This window comes from Hyaena hyaena, unplaced genomic scaffold, assembly GCF_003009895.1.
Source record: "Hyaena hyaena isolate Hyena2069 unplaced genomic scaffold, ASM300989v1 scaffold_1573, whole genome shotgun sequence".
Lineage (NCBI taxonomy): Eukaryota > Metazoa > Chordata > Mammalia > Carnivora > Hyaenidae > Hyaena > Hyaena hyaena.
Genome location: NW_024082210.1, coordinates 223,606 through 245,772, shown reverse-complemented (window position 1 = coordinate 245,772; position 22,167 = coordinate 223,606). Strand labels below are relative to the sequence as shown.

Sequence of the window (22,167 nt, the reverse complement as noted above, 5' to 3'; positions counted from 1 at the left end):
GTGTGTGTGCAGTAAGGACAAGCCTGCACCTGTTACCTACAGGGTGGCCCCTCAAGGAAACTAACACGCAGCTTTCTCTGCCACTCAGTTCTCATGAGCGGCCAGAAGACGGAGGGGCTCACACCCACAGCAGCCCTTTTGGCTTGCAGCGTGCAGCAGACAAAGCCGAAAGACTTGTCTGTCACTGGAACAAGTGTGACTGGACTCCTGTCCCTCTCTATCTACTTGGATCCTCATTTCAAAAGATGCTTTTCGAAGCAATCCTTTTACCAGGGGAGGAGAGGACATAAGGCTGAAAGCTGCTGATTGTCCGGGTGACTGAGCCCATTGAGGTGGGACTCTTGAGAGACAGTGGCCCGGGCGCCCGGGAGCTATAGGAGCATGTGGAGGAGGACACAGGGTGTGCCGGGGCAAGCCCCACTGGGGCAGCCTCTGATTTCACATGCTTGTAAATCACACGCATAATTATGAGCATCGAAAGTTTAATGAAATCCAAGTGCTCGTCAATCCATCGGGGCTGATGTCCTGCTTCTTGGAAGGTTGTCCGAGACCTAACCTTTCATGTTTTCCTCTGCCTTTAGCTTGCTATGTTGTTGCATGCAGCCCATGGAATGTTAGTATGTTTTTGCTCGAGTGAAATAAGTGAGAGCAGACGTGAGAAGCAGTTTATTTCTCCAAAGTGTAGTGGAAACATAGCATGCACACGAATGCATGTGGCTCTGATTGGACCGTGTGTCAGATACTTCCTCAGAAAATCATTAGAAGTCTGCTTTCAAGCATACTCTAGGTTGGAAGGAAGCATGTGTTCCTTTGAAAGAAATCTACAAAATATATTTGGTAAATATTACAATAGAAATCACCATCCTAAAATGTTTTTGTATATATGCAAAATTTAAAAGCATTTGATACTTAATATTTAAAGTGTTTGGCCAAATTACTGCATTAAAAGAGAATTGCTGTAGTGGTGGAAATAACCATTAGATAACTTCATTCTGAAAGTCGTTCATTAGTTAACTAATTAGTCCTCCTCCAAACAAAAACTTTTAAATGCCTTCCTTTTTTTGACCTGTAACATTCTGGTTCCAAACCATTAAGTTAAAATGTAAACAAAATGTAGATTGCAAGTAAAATTTAAGTCCTCAGTTATTTTTTTATATCAAAGTTGTAATTAATGATATATTAAACCAACTCTCTTACTTTTTATTGAGTGTCGCTGACACTTTACATCAAAATGCCGTGTACTCTGTGAAAAATGTTTTTAATTTTTCTATAAGTTTAATCTCATCTCAAATCCACTTGGAATGTCCACAGAGAAATTATTTTATGTAAAGCAAAAATTCCCTTGGTAATGTGAAATTATCTCAGTGTAATTTTTTGTTTGGTTAAGTTAGTTTTCATTTCTGGTGTTCTTATTTCTTTATTTTGGCATTTGCATTACTATTGATAAAACATTTTAATAAATATAAATGAGTATATATATGGTACATGCCTGTGTAAGCCAGTTTAATCTATAAATTATTTTCCATCATGCATCATGTTTTTTACTGAAGCAGAAACTGAAGTGGCAGATGTAATGTCCCTCCAGTTGAGCAGAGAAAGGCCTGCCTTCTCCTACATTTTAGATCCCATAAGTCACAGCTGAGGTGAGGAAAGTTTTTACATTAATGTCTTTATATTTATCTAAGACTTGAAGGGCAGAGGAAATAGAGCCTATAAATCTCAGAAGTCTGTGGTAATCATTAAAACAAGTGAAAAACTAAGAAATCTGGACCCCAGAGAAGGTGTCTGCCACTTTTAAAAAGCATCTGTGTGATCGTGGCTGCCGCCACCTCACTATATCTGCCTAGAAAGACAAGAAAGAAGAACTATTGTTGATAACACCTGTGATTGCTTTCCAGTAGCTGCATTATCTAATGAAAGGAAAGAGCAGGCATCCCCAAACTATCCGTAAATGGTAGAAAGTAGCATTGCACTTCCTTTTAGAGACATTCAGTAGCGTTTCTTTCCCAAAACTACAGTCCTCAAGCCAGCTGCGTTAACAAGTATACTGCAATCTGCATTCTAACTCATCATAACCACCATTTTTTCAAGCGCTTCCTGTGCTAAGCCATGACCGAGATTACCTCTGTAATCCTGGCGTAACTCTGTGAGGCACGTATTAGTATCCCACTGCACACACAAAGAGTCTGAGGCCCAGAAGTTAGGTATACTGCCCAGGATAGCACAGCTAGCCAGCACCAGAGCCTGATTTCCAAAGCAGCTAACTGATGCCACGCTCTCAACCCCACCCAGCACTCTCCTACTCTGTGCCTTTGGTCAGCTGGCTGCGCTGGAGGAAGGACTGAGAAGTGCATTCAAGAAACAGAGATTGGTGACAGGCACTCAGTAGTGCTCCAGTCGGCTGTCAGGACAGTGAGGAGGCGGACAGCCGAGATCTAGCGTCAAGCACACAAATGTGGGTTCCAGTCACTGAGTCCACACCATATGCTGATTGTTTGGCCTTGGGCAAATCTTTCTAGTCTTAGTTTCTTCATCTGTAGAACAGAGATAAAAGGTTGCACCTAACACTTTATATGCACAATCTCACATGAATCTGAAATACTTTGTAAGTATTAGCTCTTATCTTACTAACTTGAAAAGGAGGGGAAGGAGGGAAAACATGACCAGTCCCCCCAAATGACTCACAAGCTCCAGGGGCCACTGAAGTAACTATGCTCCCTGGTATTTAACAGCCCCCTTCATTTGGGATTGAATGATAATTTATGGAAATTCTGTGATAGCATTAGCATTTGCACCCAAAATCATGTGGCAGTCCCTTGGAAACAAAGTTGTATTGATGTGTGTGTGTGAGTTTTCTTTAACTTAAAAAGATAAACAGACTGTATTTTTATTTAAGTGTGTTACTACAGAAAGACCATACCTTCATTTTTTTACAGCATTGCCTCTTGATAGTAGGTGTAAATGGCATTGCTACCTACCTCATGATGCAAAACTCCCCAGTTCTAGAGTTCCTCAGGGCTCATGCCTAAGGATGGCTAAGCACAAAGCAGCCGACCCATGCGGACAGCAGCAACCTTTCACCAGAATTTCCTTGTTTTCATAGTAGTTTTTCTCAGCCTGGATATTATAGTAATGAAGGTCTTTTTCTGTGTTTATTTTGGAACATAGTTTGTGTCAATCTGCCATAGAGTTAATAAATTGTAGGATTTGCAAAGGAAATATACTGGGACTGAAAACTAAGAAGGCACATATTTTTGCCCACTAGCAACTATTACTCAAAGCAAGATGTAGAATCTCAGGATTTGGAAGGGAAGCAGTTGGGCAAAGCCGCTATGAAGTTAACATGTAATGTCATAATACAGAAAGTATATTACTCAACAAAGTTTTGTTTTGTTTTTGAAAAGCATATCAGGGGCACCTGGGCAGCTCTGTTGGTTAAGTGTCTGACTCTTGATTTCACCTCATGTCATGATCTCATGGTCCTGGGACTAAGCCCCACGTCAGGCTCCATGCTGAGCGTAGAGCCTGCTTGAGATTCTCTCTGTCCCTCTCTGTCTCTCTGTCCCTTTCCCACTTGGGCTGTCTCTCTCAAAATAAATAAATAACCATTTTTTTTAAATTTTTTTTAATGTTTTATTTATTTCTAGGAGAGAGAGAGAGAGAGACAGCGTGAGCAGGGGAGGGTCAGAGAGAGAAGGAGTCACAGACTGAAACAGGCTCCAGGCTCTGAGCTAGCAGTCAGCACAGAGCCTGACGCGGGGCTCGAACCCACGAACCGCGGGATCATGACCTAAGCGAAAGTCGGACGCTTAACCGGCTAAGCCACCCAGGCGCCCCATAAATAACCATTTTTTAAAAAAGAAAGAAAGAAAAGCAGATCAGTAAAACATACCATGAAGTTAGGGAAGAGAGAACTTTAAAGGAAAATTTCAAAGTTAAACAAAAACAACCACAAACATCAGTGAAATGTACTAGGGATCAGGTGCAGGAATATAAAAATGTAATGACTTCAGCTAGCTCTCTCTTGTTTATGTAGCATTTTGCTTTTTAACAGACTTCTTTGATTTTGGATTTATATAATAAATATATAGATGGATTTATTTATGTAATATATAATAATATCCAATAAATATGTTATCAATTACTACAATACATTTTAGTTTATTTCTTGGTAGTATTCATCAGCTGACCTTTAGTTATTTTTAAGTCTATAAAGTCTGATTATGTTGAACTATCATAACGTCAAGGTGGCCAGAACTGAGGACATATGTAAAGTGTTTTTAAAAACCAGATCACTGCCTAGATAAAAATCAGCTTTGGACTTTGCAATCAAAATATGCTTTGAAAAGTAAAGTCCTGGGGTGCCCAGGTGGATCAGTTGGTTGAGTGTCTGACTTTGGCTCAGGTTATGATCTCGCAGGTTTGAGAGTTTGACCTCCGTGTAGGTCTCTGTGCTGACAGCTCAGAGCCTGGAGCCTGCTTCCGATTCTGTGTCTCCCTCTCTGTCTGCCCCTTCCCTGATCATGCGCGCTCTCTCACTCAAAAATAAACAAACATTTAAAAATTAAAAAAAAAAAAAGAAAACAAAAGTGCTGTTTATCAAGGCCACTCTGTAATGTATTATAATGAGAACAGCTTGAGAAAATCTTTTTCTAAATCATCTAATTTCGTATCCCAGCATGACTTTGTGATGCCAAGTGACAACACATTTTGTCACAGCAGCTCTCAGGAATTACCATCAAAAGGGAGGTAAAATTTGAATTCTTTAGCTAATAAATTTCCATTTTACTCTATCTGGGCATGACATATACAATTTAATTTTATTCATCCATTCACTCATTTTTAAATAATGTGTAGGAGCACATGGGTGGTTCAATCAGTTGAGTATCCAACTCTTAATTTAGGCTCACATCATGATCCCAGAGATGTGGGATCAACCCCTGCCTTGAGCTCTGCACTGAGTGTGGAACCTGCTTAAGACTCTCTCCCTCTGCCTCTCTTCCTTGTGCACTCTCTCTCTCTCCAAAAATTAAAAAAAAATTTAAATTTTTAGAATTTATAAATAAAATTTTTAAACAAATAAAATAATCTGTAATTCCACAGGCCTAAATTTCAAATCACAGAAGTCCTGTAAAAAAACCAGTTATTGAAGATAAAATATGTGCTAATTACTCTATCATACATACATATATGTAGGAAAAGAGAACATCAATTAATTTAATTAATTACATCATTGCTAGCAATTGAAATTATATAATCTGATGTGAACTGAACCCAATAAACTGAAGCTAATATAAAAATGAAACATTATGACAAAGGATATTAAGTTTATATATTGTTACAAAATACTTGAGAAAAAGTATTCCTTTCAAATATCCAAATATCAAATATTCCAACTTTCTCTCTAAGAGAAGCTAAATTCTTTATTTTTTAATTTTAATAAGTTGTTTCTAAACCAGCCTCTTATCCTAAAGCAACTTTGATCCAAATGAATTGAAAACTTAAATAAAATTACATATGTCCTCAGGCTATTTCTAGATAGGGGAAACACATCTGTTCTCAGAATCCTTAGCCAACAATTTGAAACTGTTCAAAAAAATTCCTTAAAAAGAGAAGAAAAGACAGGACTCTTGAGGTTAGCAAAAAGTTAGGAAAGCACTATTCTAAAAAGGATGAAGAGATAACCAAATTTAATTCCCATTAAATCTTAGGCTTTCTATGAAAAAAATTGATGATGAGACTTTCACAGTTCAAGCATATTTGTTGAATAAATGTGAACACACCTGTTCAGAAGAAGGTGAAACAAAACTTGAAATGACTTCCCTCCACATGCAGGTCATTGAACATCTGTCCTAAGTTATACCTTAGACTGGATTCAACTGTGTGACCCGAGGTTGAAAAAGCCCTATAGCTCATTCTCTCTCCTATCCAGTGCTCTGTGGTTTTTCTCACTTTTAATCACCATTAAAACTTCTGTTTAAATCTCCAGGGGTTTGGAAGGTCAGATTGACCCCATGACATTAATAACGTATTTATACCCAGAGTCTCACCTGGGGCTGATCTTAGTTAGGATTTTGTGACTTGCAGTAATGTGGCTAGCTCCAAAAAGATTTACACAATAGCTGGTATAGCTCTTTAATTGCAACATAAAGACAGTGAAAGTCTCCTTGTCCAAGGAAGCTTGTGTATGAGTGTGTGTGTGTGTGTGTGTGTGTGTGTTTGTCTGTCTGTCTGTTTTAAGATTTGGACTTTGATTAAATGTCAATACATAATAAAACTTCTGCAGAAAAACAAAAACAAAACAAAACTTTTGGACATGACTGATTAGATGAGCTTCTTCTCTTGTAAATAATCATTAGAGGCACTACCCCAAGTAAAACCTTTGGCGACAGCATCAATTTTCAACACCTTTGATCCCTAATGTGTTACATTCCTGTTCTATCCCACCTCACTTGGGTATGTGTGAGAACTAGTCACTGCGTGGCCATAACACTCATCCACTGCCGAGACAAGGGTACCAGTTTTGCCAGTGGTTGTGTGACTTGGAATAGTCTGCTTGACCTTCGAGGATCTCTGTGTCCTCATCTTTGAAGTCAGAGGACTAGGCTAAATGATACCTTGAGTCCTTACTAGCTCCAAATTCTGTGAAATAGAAAGCAGTGCAAGTCTCCAAGTTTTTCTAAGGGAATTATGGTAAAGAGAAGCAGTCGGCGTGACTGCTTCATGCAGGCACTAGGAGCTTCATGCTTGCCCAGGCTCAGGGAGTGTGAGGCTAACTTTGCCTTATTCTGCTTTTTTTTTTTTTTTTTTTAATTTCTTCGTCCTGATGCAGTAACTCCATCAGTGCCTGCCAATACAGAGCTTACTGAACACCTTACCACGCTGACCAGTAAGTGCCCTCACCTTTCTGTATAGTCACCATCGCTCCAATTAAAGTTTTAAAAGCTGCATAACTCAGCATGAAGCGAGACTTCAGGTTTCAAATAATAATGGCAGAACAGTGTCTTTAGTGCATAGGGTTAACGGCTGGTAAGTTTTCAAACCTTCAAGTCTGAAGGTGAAGATATATTATGACCTTGAAGTGGGCTGTGGAGGAGACCACTCTGGAGCTGAGTAGAGAAAGAGAAAAGTAGATCTAGGAGATGAGTCACAGAATTGGGCATCTGTGTGTTGATGGGGGCAGGAAGTGTGCATCATTTAATGCAGTCTCTCACACATTCTAGGGTCTTTGGCTTTTACTCCGAGAGAAATAGGGACTCATTGGAAGATTTTTTTTTTGAACAGAAGAGTGGCATGATCGGACTTAATCTGTTTAAACAATATCAATAGCAGCCTTGTTGAGTGTAGACTAGGAAGGACAAGAGAGAAAGCAGGGATATAGAATACTGACTTCTGGCACCAGCTCTCCTGTGAATATGCCTTGTCTCATGGGCCAGTCATTGACCGCTCAAGCTTCAGTTTTTCACCTATAAATGAGAGAATCAATAATGACTGAGTTCCTTTCATTTCCAACCTCTGGTGGGTCAAAACTTGTAGGAATATTTAGACACTTATCCTACTTAATATAAGCATGTTTACACATGATGTTTACTGAATTTAACTTCCTTCCCATAGTTTTATTTTTTTAATGTTTTATTTAGTTTTGAGGGAGAGAGAGAGACATGTCAGCAGGGGAGGGTCAGAGAGAGAGGGAGACACAGAATCCAAAGACAGGCTCCAGGCTCTGAGCTAGCTGTCAGCACAGAGCCCTATGCAGAGCTCGAACCCATGAACCATGAGATCATGACCTGAGCCCAAGTTGGACGCTTAACTGACTGAGCCACCCACGTGCCCCTTCTTTCCCATAGTTTTAAAATACCAATTTCAAACTCAGTACATTAACAACATAGGGCATTCAGTGGGTTCCAGTGAAAGGTCCTAAATTATAGGAAAATATTAATTGTGATGATATAAAGAAGAGGGCTCACTCTATGCCAGCTGTAAATGATAATTCCTGAAAATAGTAACCACAACTGAAGACTATGTGTGTGCAGGTGCACACACACAAACCTCTTTGGGAAATGCAAACTTAAGTCTAGAAAAAGAGTCAGATGATTATTTTTTTTAAGGATAATTACACTTATGGGCACCTGGGTGACTCAGTTGGTTGAGCATCAGACTTCAGCTCAGGTCATGATCTCACGGCCCCATGTCGGGCTCTGTGCTGACAGCTCAACCTGGAGCCTGCTTTGAATTCTGTGTCTCCCTCTTTCTGTGCCTCTCCCCGCCCCAGAAAATCAGTAAACATTAAAAAAAAAAAAAAAAGTAAAAGGTAATTACACTTGGATTTAGCATACAAGAGGCCAAATCCAGTCGTCTTGAAGTCAGAGAGGATTAATGTGATGACAGAATACAAAACTGTGGACCTCTAATAAGAAGGATATGCAAATGTTGTTGGAAGGAATTTCTAACCATTTAAATGATAAAATAATGGCCTTACTTGTAAAGTAACCAAAATTCACTCTCAAGTAGAATATTCCCAGATATACTCAGTGAATTTCTTCTTTGTGGATGGCAACTAAACCTCATTTAACTAACCAGTCTTTGGGGCTATAAATTCAGCTGGGGAAAAAAAAAAAAAAAGATCTCCTTTTCTACCTGCCTGTGAAACTACAAAAGTTAATTTAGTGGTGGATAGAATAGACTAGATGTGAGAAATTGAAAAGGGAAAGAGGGTAATGCTTGATCATTTTACTTGCACTTGTAAGGATTTCAGGGCTCTGTGTTTCTTTGAGAGAAATCCCATGGTGCCAATTAACCTAACTTATTCCAAAACAATTCTCTGTTTGGAAAGAATAATTTTCATTGTGGGTGTTCCTTGAAATTGTATGCCTCATCCCCTGTTATTACTGAGATGTGTGCTGTGCAATTGAAAGTACCAGCTTCGTTTCCATGCACTGTAAAGATTAGAGCTGTATCCCACACACAGTGTCAGATAATCTGCTTTAATTTTGTCCAGTGCACACTTTTAACCTTAAGTAATTTTTTTAAATGTGGAAAAGCCATCCCAACCTAATATTAAACCAAATATTTCATGTCAACACTATCAAAAACATGAAAAGCAGGAGATTTGTTTTAATCAGGAAATCAATTTTCTTGCAAAAATTTTCAAGTAAGTCAACTTTCTTGGCTTGGTTTAAATGACATTTTTCTTTTTCTTTGAAATAACGTGAATGCATTTTTTTGCCTCCAGCATAAGACAAAACTGGACTGGAAAAGATTGAAAATAATTTAACTAACTTGGTAAATGCATTCTCCACTTTATTAGGCTGTGTTGTCTATTTGGACTTCTGGAATATTTTTTTTAAACCTAATAAATCAATTAACCAGTATTCATTCTAAGATTTAATTCGGTGAATAGAATATATGTGCTTTTCATCAGGCCACACATCTTTTTTTTAAGTCTGAAACCACCACACACAAAGAATTTAATTCTGACAGACATTTGTTCTCGGCATAAATACTTTAGGGCCAATAGTTGTCCCCACTGAATCATGCTTCTTAAAAGTGAATTCCAGAAGACTTGAGGCCCCCATTGACCCCTGGTAAGGTGAGTTGTCAGTAAATTACTTTTATGATGTGCCCTAGGGAAGCAGGTCTGCTAGAAACTTGGTAGGGAGCTGGCCCCCTCTTGCCTGTAGGGATGACCTTTAACTTTATCTAACCTTTGCATTTCTAATTCTAAATTTCTGGGAGGCATTTAGTCACATTGTTGGATATCATATGAAAAGTGAGACCTTTCTTGTGCCCATAAGATAGCATTAGCCACACATTTGTTGTTAAACTTCCAGATGAAGCATGCCAGTAAGCTTTTGATTTCTAGTTTAATTTTTCCCTTTCTATAATTCGTTACAGTTTAATTTTAAATACCAAACATTTAATGAGTTGAAATATAAATGAGTTCAAAACGGATTCATAGTCAAATTACGACTGCCTTGGGTGACATTTGGAAAACACTGTAGAAAGTTTAATCCCATAATTTTGCTAACTTGAGTTTACTGTGGCACTTGAAAATTTATAGGAGCTATTAAAGATGAATGACAATATTGCATCAGAATTCACTTAATGTTTCACAAAACATTTAGTTATTGGAAACAAGTCTTGTCAACTTTTCTGTTGTTTCCATCATGAGAAAGGTTTTATTGTGCTTTTTGGGATGATAATGTACAGTTGAATTATCAAACAGAAGAATTTAGATTCACTTTTGGATGGAAAAAAAATATACCATTATTTGGCTATATTAGACTGAAAATATTGGGAAATAATGCTTTTTTTACAAGATATAAAATACAAAATGTCCATTAATGATCAGGGCACAACTTGGTTGACCCAGATGTTCATGTTTTATGCACATGAAAGTCTAAGTTCTCTTCTTTTCCCAATAGTTTTGGATGACGTAATGGGCTGGTATTTTTAATTCTTCCCTTAAAAATCATATTTCACTGCTCAGTTTTGCTGCCTATAAGTGTATTACATGGTTTAAAAATATGTAGTATTTACACATTTACACATATACATACTTCTATGTATATATGCATACATCAGAGCCCTGCATGGCTGGATAAAATATTGCTAAAGATAAGCTAGTACTCAAATTACACACCTAATTTTTAATCAGACAATGTTTAGGTATATAAGTGTAAGTGTGTAGAGTAAATATAGAATATTTCTATGCTCTTTTTTATTTCAATTTCATATTATAGCACAAGCAAAGCTAAACTATCTAAGCTTTGCATTTCAGCCCTTTGAAGAGATCAACAATAACAGTCGTAGAAGTAATTACTATAACGTCAGTGATTTTTTAGTGGGGAAGGAAAGAGATCAGCAAATTCCTTCCTGTAAATCAAAGGTTCTGGCTCAAGAGCATATATAAACAAGATGTAAGTTTTAAATATAGCTTAAATGCCACCCAGGAGAGAAACTTCATGGTAAAAGAATTGTCAACAGACAGAGAGGAATCTTTAAATGATGGGGACGATATTAAATTGATGACACTAACATTAGGAGTACACATGCATGTGCTTCCAAAAATTTCAGCACAGAATGTCCTCTTACCCGCACCCCACCCCCAATTGTTTATCTTTGGATCTGGAAAACATACTAATTAGTGAAGCAGAATGTAGATGTAACTTGTTGATAGCCCTAAGATTTTACTTGAGAAAATGGCACACTCACAATTTTGAACTGAATTTGGGAATAAGAATGAGAATATAGATATGTGTTAAGACACTAATATTTAGACTGTCTTGGGCTGTTTATTTTAATCCTACCAAAAGCATGTATTTGTCATCATGTCTGCACCTGCTAAGATATGGCCAGGTGGTTTTTATTTGTCTGTGTGTTTGTTTTTGTTTTGCTTCATCAAAAATTTTGTGTGAAGGTACCTTGATGATTTTAATCAGTACAGCCTGCTCTTACCCTGTCTTTGTCAGGAGACTTGCTATCCTATTACCATTAAACTTGGACCAAGAAACAATTAATAATATGTATTAAGTACTGAATTCATCTTTGGAACCAAACTCAAAACCCAGGACCTGGAAGATAGTTCCCCATAGTAAAATCAGAGTGCTCTGACCACAAGAAATGGATGGTGGGCAAGAAAAGCAATACGAGTAAGAGAAACTCAATTCTAATGAGGGAGAGGAAACAATAAATTACCTGGTACATAGGAAACAACTCTTAAAGGGTATGGCCGAAAAAGAGAAAAGACCCTTTCAATGTCAAGACATAGTAGGGATTGAGATAAGCCTAAACATATAATGTGAGGCAAGGGACAGGACCCATAAAGGGTCTTATACACTCAGCCAAAGATTCTGAGTTTCTTTCTATGGTAGACAACAAGGACAATTATGGCCACGCCCCAGTTATGTGGTTCGCTTCTCTGTAACCAGTTGACTTCTTCAGGCTGCTGTGACTGCCCTACTTCCCCTTGTAGGGGATTTGGGAGCTTTTTCTTGTCCAGAGGGCAAAAACTGCTTAAGAACTGAATCTAGAAAGAATTGAAAAATGCATGCAAGGGAAGAAGATCCTAGGAAAAACAGAAACTCAATTCGAACGGGCTTCCTCCAAAAACAAAACAAAACAACTCCTGGCTTTGCTTTCTCCTATTTTGGCATGGGTTTCTCTTGCGTTAGCTTCATTCTTGGGCAGACTTTCCTCCCGTGGCACAGACTGTAGCAGCCCCAGTCTCACCAGTGTAATTCAGAGGAGTGCAAGCTGCTTTTTCCTTTGAGTTCCAACATAAGTCTCATGACTGATGCCATTCTTGAGTTTCAGAACATGTGCTGCTGTGACTGGCCAGGCCGGGTCCTATGCCCTTCCCTGGAGCTAGAGGCAGAGATCAGCATAGCCCAAAGCATTGAACCGCAAGCATGAAAAGGGTAATGCCCCAGAGGAAAGTCAAAGTGTTCCTACTAGAGGAAGAGGGCATGGATTCTAGGCCATCTAAACAGCAGACATTCGGGGCGCCTGGGTGGCTTAGTCAGTTGAGCGTCCGACTTTCGCTTAGGTCATGATCTCTCGGTTCGTGGGTTCGAGCCCCGCGTTTGGCTCTGTGCTGACTGCCTGCTCTGAGCCTGGAGCCTGTTTCAGTCTGTGACTCCCTCTCTCTCTGACCCTCCCCTGCTCACGCTGTCTCTCTCTCTCTCTCTCTCTCCTAGAAGTAAATAAAAATATATATATAAAAAAAAACAACAACAGACATTCATGCTTTTGGGGCAGCTAAGCCTGCTCTGAATCAGAGTCCAAGCTTTTAATATTTAATTGTTTGCCCTCCTCCCCATGTTTTTATTACTAAGCTTTCATCTGTGTCATATTTTAGGGACATTCAACGATTGCAAAGCAACTCAACTAATGCTTTCTGTTGGTGATATACCTAATTAGGTGGTGCTTTGTCAATGTTCACTTAATACTAGTTTCTTGCTTGTGTCCACGTTCACTTTTAATACATGTAGATGAAGATACCCAGATATGATGGACCAGTAAAATATGCATCAAGAAGCGTTGCTGAATTACCAGAAACAACAGGGTCCAAGAGACTGACTTAATAACTTCTAAGCTGCAAAATATGACTCTGCTCCAAAAAAGGGTAGCTGAGGCTCTGTATGAAACACATCTACACAGCCCACAGGCCTCTTCTTATTTTGAAAGGCTTTTGTAAAACTTCTATTTCAACTCCACCTATTAATCATATTTATTGGTGAGTCACTGTAGAGTGTGCATCCAAATCTACAAGGATATCAGATGTATGTAGGGAATGTCTCCAAAATGCTTATAGAATATGAAACATTTAATGGTAAGGTTTTGTATTTTCATAACATGTAGTTTTGGAATATCTTGCACCCTATGGCTATAAAATTCACATTCTCTTTCCATTGAAGTTGAGCTCCATTATGTGCAATTTAATTAACTTTGATAAACAAGTATGGCATGTTTTCATTTGTCTTCAGTCATAATAGTGTGATTAATGTGCGGTAAACTACTTAAAGAGTGATACTGTACTTTTTTATGCTTTGAATATTTATATGAGTCTGTTATTGTGCCTTTGCTAGGTATTTAATATGCATACTAAAATGTGTTCTTGTTTCTTCCTTAAATGAATGCAAGAGATAGTTTGAAAAGCACAAATCCTGACTCTACCCACGGTGGTGTATACGTTTATCTCTAACAATTAGGAAGATCTTTAAAGTAATCATTTGTTTTCTCATTAAAAGCCTTTGTCACATTTAAACATGTTTTTCATATTAATGCAATTAGCATTCAAAAAGCAGGTTAATTTGTTTTCAATGGAAAAGAAACTAGTGTATATCTTATCTGTCTGAGTTTTAAATAGGAATAGTATTACATAAGTATATGACAGAATTTCCCTTTTGTTCTTTTTGCCTGAAAACATGCCTCAGCTCTCATAAACCTTCACTTAAAAGGTTTACTTGTTTTCCTTAACACATATTATGCCATTCTCAGTCATATTTGTTCCTTTTAAAAGCAGTGTTAATGCACTCATGTAGAAAGTTGAAATGACTTGACCCTTCTGCTTTATTTCACTACCCTGACCCCTTGTCAGACTGTTCATTCTGCCACTGTTATGTCATATGATGGGTAGGCATTTCTTTTTGAAACTGGCCTTTCACTCTTGGAAGGTCCAGGTGGGATCCAGCCGGAGGTTTATTAACTAGGAGATGGTAATTAAGCTACTTTTGGTTCAATCGAAAAGATGAAAGAATTGTAGAATTCTGTTTAGAGGAATAACCTATTTTCTGAAGAGTTTCTGTGTAGGAGCTTACTGAATGTCTTGTAGATCTGTAAAAGTGGCTCAGTTCCACATGGGGAAGAGGGCTTTAGGTGTATCATTCATTCATTGATGGACTCATTCATCAAGCTAATGTTTATTGCATTTCTTTGGATTGAGCCAGAGGAATTGGGAAAAGTCCAGAAGTGCTCTCTTTGTATTTTGATAGATTACAATGAATTAATTGTAAACATTTAGATAGAGATTGGTAGTATTCGAAAGATGGATGGGGCGCCTGGGTGGCTCAGTTGGTTAAGCGTCCAATTCTTGATTTTGGCTCAGGTCATGATCTCAGTGTTCCTGGGTTTGTGCTGACAGCGTGGAGCCTGCTTGGGATTATTCTCTCTCTCCCCCTCTTCTCTCCCCTTCCCCTGCTTGTGCGCTAGCTGTCTCTCTCAAAATAAGTAAATAAACTTAAAAAAAAGGAAAAAGAAAGAAAGACGGAGGAATGAGGACTTTCGGATTTGTGTACCAGGGTTATTTTCTCAACAGATTCAAATATCTTTCCATTTACTTGTTCACTTATTTGGTATAAATGAGGCTGTCTGATTGTTCCCAATATTGACCTACAAAATAGTAGAATGTGTAAAATTTCCATTTATCCATTATGGGAATGGGGACTTCTTATTAACTGGATATTTTGATCAGCTAATAATTTAAGACACATGGTGAAAATTATCAGTTTTCAAAGAATGCACTTGAAAGTGTGATGAAAAATATGAAATTAATACCAAGCATTATTTATTCTTCAGTGCCAGATTGGAAGCATTGTAGTACTCAGGTCATCATTAGAAATATATCAGGTCTGCCATCTCTCACCATACTTTACATGAAACCCTAGGGATAAGATGAGTTTCAGAATTCTGGGATTTTCAGATTTATCCTAAGTCAAGGCAGCTCACATATTCTGTGTTACCTGACAATCCTGCTGGGGTCTGGGATGGCACCTTGTAATAACGTACCAAAAAATATCCAGATATTCAAACTGAGTGGAATAAAAAAAGACTATAAAATGGTTTACAAGAGTTCAGGTCTAGTTTTGCTGGCAAATAAGTTTGCACTAAACTTGTAAGAAAGCTTTTGCTTTTCAAAGCTTTTTGGATCACAAAAATGCCTGGAAGAGATTGCGGACCTCCTAGATCACACGGTACAGAGCTTCAGCGTTTCATTTCTCTGGCAGTTGGTTCAACATCAACTTCTAGAGATGGAGCTGGGAAAGCAAAATTAAGCAAAAATGGCTTCCGAGCTTCAAAGAAAATAGCTGTCACTAGGCACCGTGTACTTTAGTCATGAAATCATGAAACTTTTAGAAGTTGAATAGACCTTTGGAATCACATAACCTAGATCTTTCATTCTACAGTTGAGGAAACGACAGCCTAGAGAAACAAAATAATTTGTTTGAGGTTGGTTAGCCACACAGTATCAGACTGACATTGAATTACATGTAAAATTAATCTTCACTATTTAACAAGTCTGATGTTTTGCTATTAGTGTTCCCAGAACGTTTGTGTTTCTGAGTGACAATGAAGAGTGGATTAGAAATATGGAGAAAATAGAGGGCACTCTACGGGCTCACTTACTGAGAAATTGGAAACTGATAGCAGGGTAGGAAACAGATTTGCAGGGCAGAAAATACATGGCATAACATACCCCGAAGTCTAGACAGCACAACTGATGGATTCATGTCAGGAAGACAATACCTGTTGGTTGTTCAGATGCTCTTCACGAAAGAAAACACAGTATTTCTCCATGAACACAAAGTGAAGGTCTGCATGGCACTACTGTTGCCAACCTATTCCCCCTCGGTTAGATTTCTTTCAGAACATCCTCAAATATCAAAATAGAAAGACAATTGCATTCACTTTTCATTGATATTTCAATTAAATGGAATTTATTAAAGGAAGAGAGACATGAAACAGCAGTACTAATGCTGTTGATGATTAGTTATTTTTGGGAAACAATCTCTATGTGTGAAACAAAATGCAGATGAGATCTTTTTTTTAAAGGATGACACTAAGACATTAAAATTGTATTTACAAAAGTGAGAATGGATGAAATATATTTTATTTTTTTTAAATATTTTTATTTATTTCTATGAGAGAGAGAGAGACAGCGTGAGCAGGGGAGGGTCAGAGAGAGAGGGAGATACAGACTCTGAAATAGGCTCCAGGCTCTGAGCTGGCAGTCAGCACAGAGCCCGACGTGGGGCTCGAACCCACGAACCGCGAGATCATGACCTAAGTGAAAGTCGGACGCTTAACCAACTAAGCCATCCAGGCGCCCCAGATGAAATATATTTTAAAAGATCAACAGAAAAAAATTTATTAGTTTGATCTCTTAAAACGCAAATGTTCCAGAGAAAACTGACTTTTCTCAGCTCTTTCTCAAATGCAGATTGTGATGGTAAGGAAGTTTGAGAATCTTAGTTCAAAGAGGAAAACAGAAAGAAATGTAAAACCTGAGAGAGTTTGGGCACTGGAAACGAATCTCTGGTTTTGTAATTTGGGACACAATTCTAAAGTAATAACTTTAGTAGGAGTAGTAACTTCCAGAATTAAGCTCCATTGTTGGATCACGGGCTTTTACATTCTTGTTCAAGAATTTTGAAATGTTATTAATTTGCTTAGACTATTCATATGCAATGTGATGTTCCACATTTTCATTTTAAAATAAAGAACCTTAGATCAGATTGAACAGATAAAATATTTTTCAACCTTGATCCTCACTTAAGATGAATGTCCAAAGCAAATGCTTTTACTTACTCTTCATTTTTGTAGATGAAATAAAGAATAATTATGATATTTTTATGAATTTCTGAATATAAAAGGTGCCCTATTGTTCAAAAACTGGAGCTAATTACATCATTTTCTTTTGTTTTAATAATGATAAATGATTAACAAAGGGTCACTGTTGTTACAATGGTTGGTCCTTGGAAAATAAATTTAGATTATAGTTAAATAATTGAACTTAAAGCATGTAACAGATTATACCAACTACTTCAACACATATGGATATTATATAGCTTATGGGCTAGAGTAAAGGCTTAAGTCTTATACTTAAGACATACTATGTGGTAATCACTTAGATTAGGGGTTGGCAAACTACAGACCAAATCTGGCCCACTGCCTATTTTTATAAATAAAGTTTTATTGGAACACAGCCACACCATTTGTTCACATATTTTCTGTGGCTCCTTTTGTACTACAACAGTGGAATTGAGTAGTTGTCACAGAGTGCATATATGACCCACAAAACCTTAAATATTTACTATTTGGGCCAGTAGGAAAAAGTTGGCTGACCCCAAATTTAGATGATAAATTAGTTATTCTCAGTACACTCCTCTCTGAGAAGTTATATTGCTTTAAATCTTTGAAGACCGCTAGGCTATCATTTATACAATATCTTAACAAAATTAGGGCTATCTTTAAAAAGTTAGTATATTTGTCTAAATGCACATTTTAGTCCTATCAAAAAAATTATAATTTTCTTATGATGTATATTTCCTAGAGTTTTGCATTTTTTCGGACACCATTAACAAGAACTGTTTTTGAGCATTCTAAGTGTGGGGTGGGTTAAAAGAAAACATAGGTGCTTTTGATTGCATTCTGCAACTTCCTACTCTAAATGACTTACATTTGGATTTCCTGGCATCATCACAGGCACACCTGGGACTTTTATACATATCTCAAATCCCCACTCATTATCTTGACCCCCTAGACATACTGCTGCTTTCTACCATTAACAGTGCAACACTGTCTATATATAACTCCATCCTTCTGCTCCAAAGAAAGCTGCAGGAGAACATACCTTATGAGTTACATCCCTTATCATAAGACTAATCATGTTACACTACCATTATTTTTCCATGTAGACCATAAGCTCCTAGAAGACAGGTACCATACTGACGTCATCTTCCTGTATTCCCGCCTTCTACATCATTTACTCTATAAAACTGATATTTTTGTCTAAAGAGTGTCTTTGTAGAATTATCCTCCTTTGCCCATGCTTAGCAGATGAAATATGTCTTAAAATAAGGGTGACAATTTAATTTCTCATCTGAACTGGTATACTTTTGAGAGTAAAAGTCTCTTGATTTTACTAGAACATAAACCAGAAATGCATCCAAGCAAACTAGGACAAATGGTCACCCTATGTTTTACAATTTTAAAGTGATGGGGCGCCTGGGTGGCTCAGTTGGTTAAGTGTCCAACTTCGGCTCAGGTCATGATCTCAGGGTCTGTGAGTTTGAGCCCTGTGCTAACTAACAACTGGGAGCCTGGAACCTGCTTCGGATTCTGTGTCTCCCTCTCTCTCTGCCCTTCCTGCTCACATTCTGTCTCTCTTTCTCAAAAATAAATAAACATTAAAAAGAATTTATAATTTTAAAATGACAAAATGTCCCTAACTATACCACATCTAATCATTAATTCTTTATCATAAAATAGATATAAAAGTGACTTTGATCATGACAACAAAATGACTAAATGCGAAAGTGTTTTAAAACTCAAGAGAATGTCAGTTAACTGTAACTCAGTATATCATGTGCCTGATGAAGCAGCACAGTGACCAAGCCTCCTTCTTTTGCTCTCCTACTTATCTGCTATCTTCTCTTTTCAGTCTTCAAGAAAAGCAGGAAATGCAGGTGTCTGTCACTACAGACCATTGCCAATAAGAGAAAAAGAGGGAAAAAAAGAAAAACGGGAGTAAGAAAGGGGCTGATCTAGGCTTATGTCAGGATTAGAAGCAGTATCTTGCACAAGCCATCTTGTTTCATTTTTTTCTTTTTTTAATCACTGTTTCTTAAAGAAAAAACATAATCGAGCATGCATCAGCGTTGCAATAAGCTTCACTTATACAGTAAAACTTGAGCTCATGTTAAATTATGCAGTTCACTATATTCAGCCAGGACTTTCCAGTCCACCCAAAGTTTCCAGTAAAGTTCTGTTTGACCTTTGTATAAAAGACCACCTTTACTAGGTGACTTATTTTTGCTGCCCTCTTGGGTGGTCGAATGAGGCAGATTTCCGTGTTGAACAACATACAACCTTCTTTTTGCCAACTGAACATTACACTGGGATGTGGCTCAGAGGAACAGTTTCTCAATACTATAAACAACGGCTTTCTTGGAACAGCTTGTTGCTGAAGCATAAAGAGAGGTTACTCTTGGTTTAGCCTTGAGTAGCATATGAATTGGTTAAGGAAGTAAGTGTGGCTGACCCACCAAATTACAGTGGCCATAATATAATTAAGTTCAGTATCCTCCCTGGAGGCTGTAAGAAGTATTATTATGACACCAAACTTAAAGAAAAGGAATTTTTTAAGAGCCAGGAAATTAGCGAGAAGCAGTCTTTGGGGAAATGTTGCAAGGTTTAAAAAAATCAGTAGAAACAACATAAAAGTTGTTCAAGGAAAAAGGCTGGTTAAAATGCAAAATTTTGTTATCTGTGATCCTGAGTGCATTAAGTGTATCTTTCAAAAGAGTAGGGTGTCTCGGGATTAAAGATGCTATTGGAGTTAGGATGGGAAAAAAATAGAGGATTAAAGATGTGTCCACAATATTGAAGACAAAGTAAAAATAGGATATATTCTTAAAAGAAATTTTTGGGAAAGCGTTTGCTATCTGCTTATCCAAATCAAATTGTGCTTTAAAATAAAACTTCTAATAGCAGCTTAGACTAGTAAGTCATAGACTTTATATAGATTATTAAAAGGTCATTAAAGATGTAAATGACTGAGTGGAGAGAAGGGGACAAAGGATTGAGACTGCAGAGCTCTTTATGGGCTTGTCATAAAGCCACAGCATTCTGGGCAAAGCAGCTTGTGTGGTTATCAGAGGTTCCTGATAGTTTTTACCCTGGGCTCAACAGTCACAGGACAAAAAGTTTCTCACAGTATATATGAAAGCATAAACACTGAAAAGAAAGATGCCTAACTTGGATTTCTTTCCAAATCATTGTTGTTCAAGGTATTATTCTTTATTTCTTAGGCTCCATGACAGATGGGCTTAAAATGGGCGATCAAGTCACCAGGGCAAGGGTGATTTATTCTTTGGTAATATACCACAGTTTTGTCATGCTATGTAACCGTTATGTTTGGCCAGTCCCCTCGTCATCCCTTGGTTACAACTGAATAATATAGCAGGTAATCCAATTTATGTCTCCTTCGATATCCTAATAATCTCTTCAGTGTCCTGCCCAGTGACACTGCAAAAAACATTACTTTCATAAAAGAAGTGTGCTTTGGGGTAGAGAAGAACTGCCATTCAGTGTAAAGTATGACCCTTCAGATGATGCTGGCCAAATAAATCAAGGGGCTGAATATAGTATCTGGCAAATGCATATTTTATACAGCCAGTCTTCAACATACCTGTAGTTTAGAGAAGGGGTACGCACCTTTTTGAAATTCCACTACCTTTCAGAGTTATTACAAAATATGCGTCCATTTAAACCTTGCAATAGTCCTATAATCTGGGCATTATTATTTTTATTTTATAGATAAGAAAACTCGCGTTCGGAAGAGTTAAGTAAACTTCCGAATAATAAATATCTAGTAACCGGCAGAACTATGATTCAGATTCATACTGTCTTATTCCAGCAGTTAATGCAAAGTTCATCTGGTAACTATCCAAAATCCAATCTATGAATATTTGAAAAAAACTTTGTTTCAGAATCAGCACAGATTTCCAATGGGGCTGTCTTCTGTGACCATTACATAATAAACTTATAGAAAGTTAGACTCATCAAGTTCCTGCTCGAGGCACCTTCTGTTTCCAAGTGGGGGTCAGCCTTGGACTAACTTGTTGAAGCAGAAAAAGTAGCTACATTTGATTTGGCCTTGAACAATATGAATTGTAAAGGAAGCTATGTGTGGCTTGCCAAAAGAGCCCCAGTTTGATACTGGTTGACAGAGTGCCCTTCTGTAGAATTAATTATGGATTCTTTTTGAAGTTGTAAGCTGCCAACAGGTGCAAATGCATTATTCATGCAGCTCTTAGGGAAAAGTTTCACCTGTGGTGAGATAAGCCTTTCCCAGCCTGGGTGAGTGGGAAGTTTGACTTTTCTGCCAAAATAAATAGAGAGTCTAAATATTAGAACTTATGGGGAAGCGTTAGGTCCTTCTAATGTATTTGCAGAAACCTGTGTTTCTTTCATTCTTTTGTTCTCCTAAGTCTCTTTTATACTGCAAAAGACACATGTCATGGGGTGCATGTTAAATGCCAGAGAAACTGTGTAAAGTTGTAGATATTAATTAATCCTGCCAGATGAAACCCTTGGAGAATGGGGAGTCAGGAAATGCATCATCTAAGAAGTTATATGCAAAATTGGAAGGGTTGAGAATTCTTTCTCATATACACAAATCTTCTCAATTCTCTTGTGCCTCCTATTCTGTGTAAGATGTAATTACCTATAAATTGAATGTGGATAAAGGGCATCATGTTTTATGGGTTTAAAGTGAGAGCATCAAAAACTAACTATAAATGTCATTAGAGCACTCATTTCTCCATAAAGTTTGGTGCATTGTAAATGTCATCTAGGGCCCATGCCATGGGAATAGGCAGATAGCTTTTGGGAGCTGATTTTAGATACTGAAACCATTTCAATGACAGATGAATACCTTCCAAAGAGTTTGGGTTGCAAAAATGAAAAAAAAAAAAAAAGTCGTTTCACAGTATGCTGGGTTAGGGCATACAGTGGTCTCAGCCCATAGTGTTTAAGCTACACCTGCACATATACAATTTGAAAAGATAGTTTGACTTCAGAAAACTTTTACTAATGTATTTTATTTCACCCAGAAGGAGTTCTTTATAACAAACAGGAAAACTCACTAAATATAACCCAAAG

General features: G+C 37.6%; 1 protein-coding gene across 1 annotated transcript in view; it reads left to right on the top strand.

The window, feature by feature from the left end:
• LOC120226054 (hedgehog interacting protein) overlaps nt 1–22,167 on the top strand; it is an 89,673-nt gene that overhangs the window by 19,773 nt on the left and 47,733 nt on the right. The window lies entirely within an intron of this gene.